The sequence below is a fragment of the Sinocyclocheilus rhinocerous genome, unplaced genomic scaffold (assembly GCF_001515625.1).
Source record: "Sinocyclocheilus rhinocerous isolate Xijiao unplaced genomic scaffold, SAMN03320098_v1.1 scaffold1342, whole genome shotgun sequence".
NCBI classification, from domain to species: Eukaryota; Metazoa; Chordata; class Actinopteri; order Cypriniformes; family Cyprinidae; genus Sinocyclocheilus; species Sinocyclocheilus rhinocerous.
The window spans coordinates 857,851-864,840 of NW_015640094.1; the positions used below are offsets into that span (position 1 = coordinate 857,851).

The 6,990-nt window shown below is 34.7% G+C and overlaps 1 long non-coding RNA gene across 1 annotated transcript; it reads right to left on the reverse strand.

The window, feature by feature from the left end:
* Window positions 1-3,398: 3,398 nt before the first annotated feature.
* On the reverse strand, window positions 3,399-6,619 carry LOC107752541 (uncharacterized). The gene is made up of 4 exons (XR_001641367.1): window positions 6,503-6,619; window positions 5,585-5,627; window positions 4,288-4,439; window positions 3,399-4,149 (listed from the first exon to the last, which is right to left on the reverse strand). It is a non-coding gene; the product is annotated as an uncharacterized LOC107752541 (long non-coding RNA).
* Window positions 6,620-6,990: the final 371 nt, after the last annotated feature.

A 6,990-nucleotide genomic window follows, 5' to 3' on the forward strand; every position in this document is an offset into this window, starting at 1 on the left:
TCTTGGCGTGAAAATGTTTGTTATTGATTTTAAAAGAGCTAGCTTTATTAAATAATTGCACGCAAAGCTGCGAAATTCTGAGTGCTTGGGATTATTCTGTTAGGGTTTCTATTATAACCCTGTTATTTTTGCTAAAATCGTATTATTTTTCGCTAAAATATATTATATTATATCCCTTTTTATAATTATATCTATTTTTATATTATATAAGATTATATTGAACTCCAAGTTTTCTGACCTTGTGAACATGGTCATTTTTGGTGGTAAATCCCATTTACACTCCTTTATTTCTTAATGATTTTGTGAGAATGTTTTGTTTCAAATGCTTTAAAATCAAGCAGACAGATCATTCGCAGATAATTGAATGTAGCCATATTATCATCTTCCCAACATTATGTAACTGAAACTGATATGTTTACATACAAAATGCGTGCATGATAACTCAGTTACAGTTTTGCTTCGCCTATTAAAATATTACCAAAATATCCCCAATAAAACCGATTCTCAAATGCAGATTCTCGTGCATATTTCATTCAAGCAGTGCTATTTTATGATACTGAGGAAGAAAACAGCACGTGTCTTAAATACCAGAAATGCCAAATGCTGACACTTGGTGGTGCTATAAGATGTACTATTTTGATTTCTATGGCTTATTACAGTCATGTGTGCATTAACTGCACAGGAAACACAACACCACATTCTCTGTGGTATTACATGGGCCTACTGTCAGAAGAAAATTATGTTCAACTTACTATGTGTCACAAATGCTTTCTTAGCATTTAGGCTCGACTATGAAAAACAACTTTCACAACATCAAGCTTTCTTTGAATAATATGTTAAATGATGTGTGTGATAAAGGGGGTCATCAAGTAAGATGTGCCAGATAGGCCTTAGGCTGGAGTGTCAGTAGATTATTTGGTCATCTTTGCAAATAATTCACTTTTTGAACTGACTTTTATATATTACAACTGCTTCAACGGAACAGTAAATGCAAGCCTGGATAAGTGGGTCATTCATTGTATGAAGATGGTATCCATAAATGTCTCTCAGTGTTTCAACCTCTAACACTCTGACCAAATGTACTTAACAAATGATCTTTCAATGAGTCAATTAAATTATGACACAAGAACTTTTCATATACAGTGCTAGTATGATTGTAGGTGCTTCACCTTGAATAAAAAAAAGGCAAGGAGCTGAGACAGTTAATATAATTCAGTTTATTTGAAAACAAACAAAAAACACTGTCAAACTAAAAATGTTCAGTAAAAATGCATATTCACTGTGATTTCCCGTTGAGATTCCGTGCATGTTTTTTTGTGTGTTTTTTCTTCTTGCAGGTGAGCATGTTGAAATGATTTACTCTATGATGACAGCATCATCAGGAGTGCAATTATCACTGAATATGCAGGAAAAATCACAAATCTCTCCATGGCATGAAAGATCCCACGTAACTAACCAAATGATCCTGTTTCTCAGACTGAGCTGCCAATCAATAAGGACAACTGCAACATATTTGCTTAAAAGTTAAAGGAATAGTTGACCCCAAAATAAATATTTGCTGACAAATTTACACACCCTCAGGCCATCCAAGATGTAGATGAGCTTGTTTCTTCATCAGAACAGATTTGGAGAAATTCGGTATTACATCACTTGCTCACCAATAAGTGAATGGGTGCCGTCAGAATGAGAGTCCAAACAGCTGATAAAAATTTCACAATAATCCACAAGTAATCCACATAAATCCAGTCCATGTCATATCTTGTGAAGCGAAAATTAGTTTGTAAGAAACAAATCCATCAATAAGGCATTTTTAACTTTAAAAATCGCTTCTGGCCAAAATATGAGTCCATAATCCATAATAACGCTTCCTCCAGTGACTATCCCTTGTTGTCCTCTCACATCAAAATCCACCAAAACATTTGTTTACAACTGTTTCTGCTCATAACCAGTGCTTGATCTGTGCATATTTCTCTCCTGATTCAGACGAGACGACTTTTTCACTGGAGAAAACAATATTATGGATCATGGATTCGTATTTTAGCTGGAAGCAGTGGACTTAAGTTAATGTCTTGATGGATTTGTTTCTTACAAACTTGCAGGTTTTCACTTCACAAGACATTAACTGATGGACTGGAGTGGATTACTAGTGTATTATTGAGATGTTTTTACCAGCTGTTTGGACTCTCATTCTGACGGCACCCATTCACTGCAAAGGATCCATTGGTGAGCAAGTGATGTAGTGCTACATTTCTCAAAATCTGTTCAGATGAAGAAACAAACTCTTGAGCGGCCTGAGGGTGAATAAATATTCAGCCAATTTTTATTTTTGTGTGAACTATTCCTTTAACATGACTGATACTAACACCACTGCTATAAAAGATTTGAGCATAACTGGGGCAACCGTACCAGAATAGTCTTCATGAATATAACCACTATTACTTTTGGCACATACATGTTCCTTATATACCAACAGATGGCAGGCAGATTTGTAATCATGAAGCTAAATTCTCCACTATAGTTAATCATCAATCAGCAATCACACTTCACACCAATTGCAATGCCTTTCAAATGCAGATCCCTTGCATCATAATCAGTCATATGACCACAAAATTCAGCATGTCATTCAAAACAAGATTAGCACATTTATATCTGTCTATATACAATGATGTAAAACAATACCGTTTTTGTATTAAAAATATTTAAAGTCTAAGTGATGTTATATAAAGAGGATATAAGAGAGTGAATACTCTGGAGTAAACAAGTAAAGGATAATGTAGTCGACCAGTCATAATCGTACAATAATTTGACCAATCAGAATAAAGTGTTCCAGAGAGCTGTGTAATAATAATAATAGGGTTATTTTGTATTAAAAAAGTCTAGCTGGAAACTATTTAGGGGTGACTTAAAATTGCAAGGTGGGAAAAGCAATCACTATAATGCTAATCATTCCTTTGTAAAACAGTACACTGTGTTCAATCTTAATGAACAGCAATATACCATCATTCTAGAGCATAATCAAAATAACAAAACTAACTGATTATTGTGCAAAAAAAAAAAAAAAAAATCTAATTCAGGATAATGACATCATGCTCCTTATGAAATGTTCCGTTACAGTAATAGCACTGAATAGCATTTTATAGACTCATTGTATATTAGATTTCTCTACAATATACTACAAAAATGGCCATACATTGTACTTATTTAATTTAGCAACGTTGACATACGTGCAGATGTATGAATCCTACAGTTAATTTTGGATTTACAATGTTGTTGCATGATAGCAGAGTCATTAAAAAATACAGCTAATTTATAATAGAAAATAAATCGACCTATAGCCAACTGTATTTGGACACTTGTATGTGCTTGTTGAGAATTTAATTCCAAAACCACTGGCATTCATTTTTTATTGGTTTATTCGGAATTTGTGTCCAAATACTTTTGTATGTTATAGCTGTGAGTAATGTGTACAGATCTGTCATCCATCAATGCCTGCTAAAATGTCTTTACATGAAATCATACGCCACAAACTTTCTCTTCCAACTGAATATCAGTTTGTCTCTTAAACACAATAAAGAAATCAAGCACAAACAGAAGAAATCCTGCCCTTGGCCTGTTAGAAGAGGTTTGCAGGACAACATATCAATGTCAACAAATGTCATCTTATAATAGTGAGATTATGAAAATACAAACGAGTTTCTGTTTTTAGATGTAGGTTTTGTTGTTGCTTTTGTTTATTTTCTACTCAGTAGCAATGCCTCAGAGCCACAAATACACAGAACGCAAAGGAAAACGAACCCTCGTGTGGCTGAGCCGCTAACTAGCTATGCTACATTTCTAGGACGGAGTTGTCTGGACATCTTTGGACAAACAATATAAAGTACACAATGTACATGTTATGATTACATGCTTATCGCGTCACCACACTTTTAGGCTTTGTCACTCTGTTAGTAGCACAAGATAACAAGATGAGTTAGGCAGTGCTTAGAGTTCACGTCACAAACAGACCGGTGGTGAACTAAAGCAAGTCGTGTGTTTTGTTCTTCTTTCGTTCGAGCACTGCACAGTTCAAGCCCTGCTCCGTGTTTTTTTGCAGGGAACAAACTGATTTGTAGTCTCCATCTTCATCATCCACTTCATTTGACCTGAAGACTGAGAAGAACATCTTTGTTGTGATTTTTTTTCATTTCATTCAGGAATCACATGTTCAGAAAATAAACATCTTAAGAACGAGATAATCCACCACTAGAGACTCTGAATTGGAGGTCGGGGAAGCGTGTGCAAGCTAACCTGCTGGCAGTGTTGTTAAAGAGGATTTGGGTACACCTGTCGAGGGTCATAGGTCATTTCTGGCATGTATTGCTCATGTAGCTCAGCGTCCAGCGGGAGGCCATCCATGGGTAAATCAGAGTAACCATATGGAGGGTAAACTGCATCCAGATCTTAGAGAGAGAGATCAATTAAAGTTACAGTAATTATGCCATCATTGCCTTAATTAGAAATTCTGTAAAAGAATAAAAACATCTACTTCAAGCAATTTGATATAATGGAGGACCCTTGACATTGATCGAGGGCTGGTTAATGAAGTGTAAGTGACCGAGGGGGATTTCAGATGAACTAATTCAATGAATCCAATTGCCACACTTGTTAATACACCAACATTCAAGCAGAAACACACACACACCCCTGAGGCCAGAGCAGAATCGCCTGAAGAATCAGATGGAAAAACACCCTTACCCTCAAACTTCATATGTCATATTTATAATAGTACATGGAAAATGATGTTTGTTTTGTACGAGACAAAATATTACAGCTGTATTATTTTCAGTAGATTTTTTATAGACAGTCCAAGACCTGCAGGGAACAAAACATTCTTATTTTGAAGTGAAAATGTCAAGTTAGACTAATAAAGTCAGGCGTATGGTTGACGTGTTATTTTTACATGTACTATAATTTATTATTTAATCATTCCATGAAACAGCCTCTTCATTATTCATCATAAAACAATAATTTACTGAACATCATTCTTACATTCTCATTCTGAATTAGTTTATAGTCTATTGCTATCATGACATATAATTTAAAGACTACATTTTCCATACAGATGTATTTATTTTAGACTTTCATTGTGAGTGCCTTTTTTTCAAAGTGTTTTTTTTGCTAATTTTTACAAAACATATTTTATGGCTGAACAGTATCAGTGTGTAACAGGATCAAACAGGTCGATCTGGTTTCAGTGGGTTGTTTTTTATTTCCAATTTCGACAAACGAGTGAACAGCACATTGTATACTTAACGTTTCCTCACTGAGGAACACAGTATTCTGTCAGTTCACGGGAAGGACTGACAATCAAACCGCTCTTGCGCTTGATAAATGTGAATTCAATGACTGTCTCTCTTTATCTTTTCGTCTTTGACCCTTCTCTCACACGCATACGCATGCCATAACTCATTTGTCATGTGGCATTTTATTGTAAAGCTCTTCACTCTAATGCAGCGAGATGTGCCGGATAAATAGGCAATTTGCGGTGGTGTTGTGTACTAAAGCAGAAAGATGTGCTGGGCTGTCGACTGTGCTCTCAACTCACCATCTGGTATATATCCAGGGTCGAGTGGCATGGCGGCATGTGCCTGAAAGAATATGAATGCAAACACATTCATTAAAAGCTTCTTTCATAACAAACAAAAATATGATACCATTGAAATATCGGGAAATATCAACTTGAGCAGCAAATCAGCATATTAGAATGATTTCCGAAGGATCATGTGACACTGAAGACTGGAGTAATGATGCTGAGAATTCAGCTTTGCATCACAGGAATAAATGACATTTTAAAATATTCAAATAGAAAACAGCTATTTTAAATGGTAATAATATTTCACAATATTACTGATTTTACTGATCAAATAAATGCTGTGGTCAACAATTCACTTTCATTAGGACATATCCATCTCCTTTACATATACGTCGTCTCCTATCCATCTCATTTACATTTGCAACTGTTTATAGTATTACACAGTGGCCCCAAAAAGTATTTCTAATGTTTTGGACAAGTCACACACAAGAAGATTTGAATGTTATTGCATTAGAAAAATATCAAACCAAGTTGTATCTGCAAACATGACAGTTCTTATGATAACTAACATCGCTTTTCTGAGCCATTTTTCCAGATCTACACACCAAAAATGCCTAAAAAGATCCATGTGCATGTGACAATCATATAACCGTTTGCAGTATAAGAAACCTAATTGACACCGACACACTGAATTATTGAAGAAGAAGAAGAAAAAAAAAGCACACTGTTTCACATCAGGGTTGAATTACCAATTGGGTTTGCATTCATTTTCAATAATTGAAAGGTATGTCGTCAATTATGCCATATCAATATAATTATTTCATCATGATTGCTAAAAATTGATACCGCATACACAATTCGAAATGATCTCATTAATAATAATGTGCACTGTGCTGGAGTGCTGTGTGACTCCTGAATAAATATATTCACCATTTCCCAAGCTGCAGGGTCATGTTTGAAGAGGGAATGGGTGAGCTCCACCGACACACGCTTCCTGTAGTCTGAACTCTTGTCCTCAGAGATGCGGAAGAGAACAGCTGCAGCATAGGTGGCTGAAGAAGAGAGAATGATTATCACCAGATTTTTGGATGTATGATATGATACATGATAATTATTTACATTTTATTATGGATTATTATTATTATGTAATTTTTATAATGCATGAAATATATTTACTGAATAAAAGTGGAAAGAAAATAATAATAAATAATAAATAAATAAATAATTACATTGATAACATATGACAAATAAAAAGGTAAAAAATGACAGTAAATACTTTTACGCTGTTACAAAAGATTTATATTTTAAGTAAATGCTGTTCTTTAGAACTTTCTTTTCATCAAAGAATTCTGAAAAAAAATTACATTTCATAATGTAACACACACACACACATACACACACACACACACACACACACA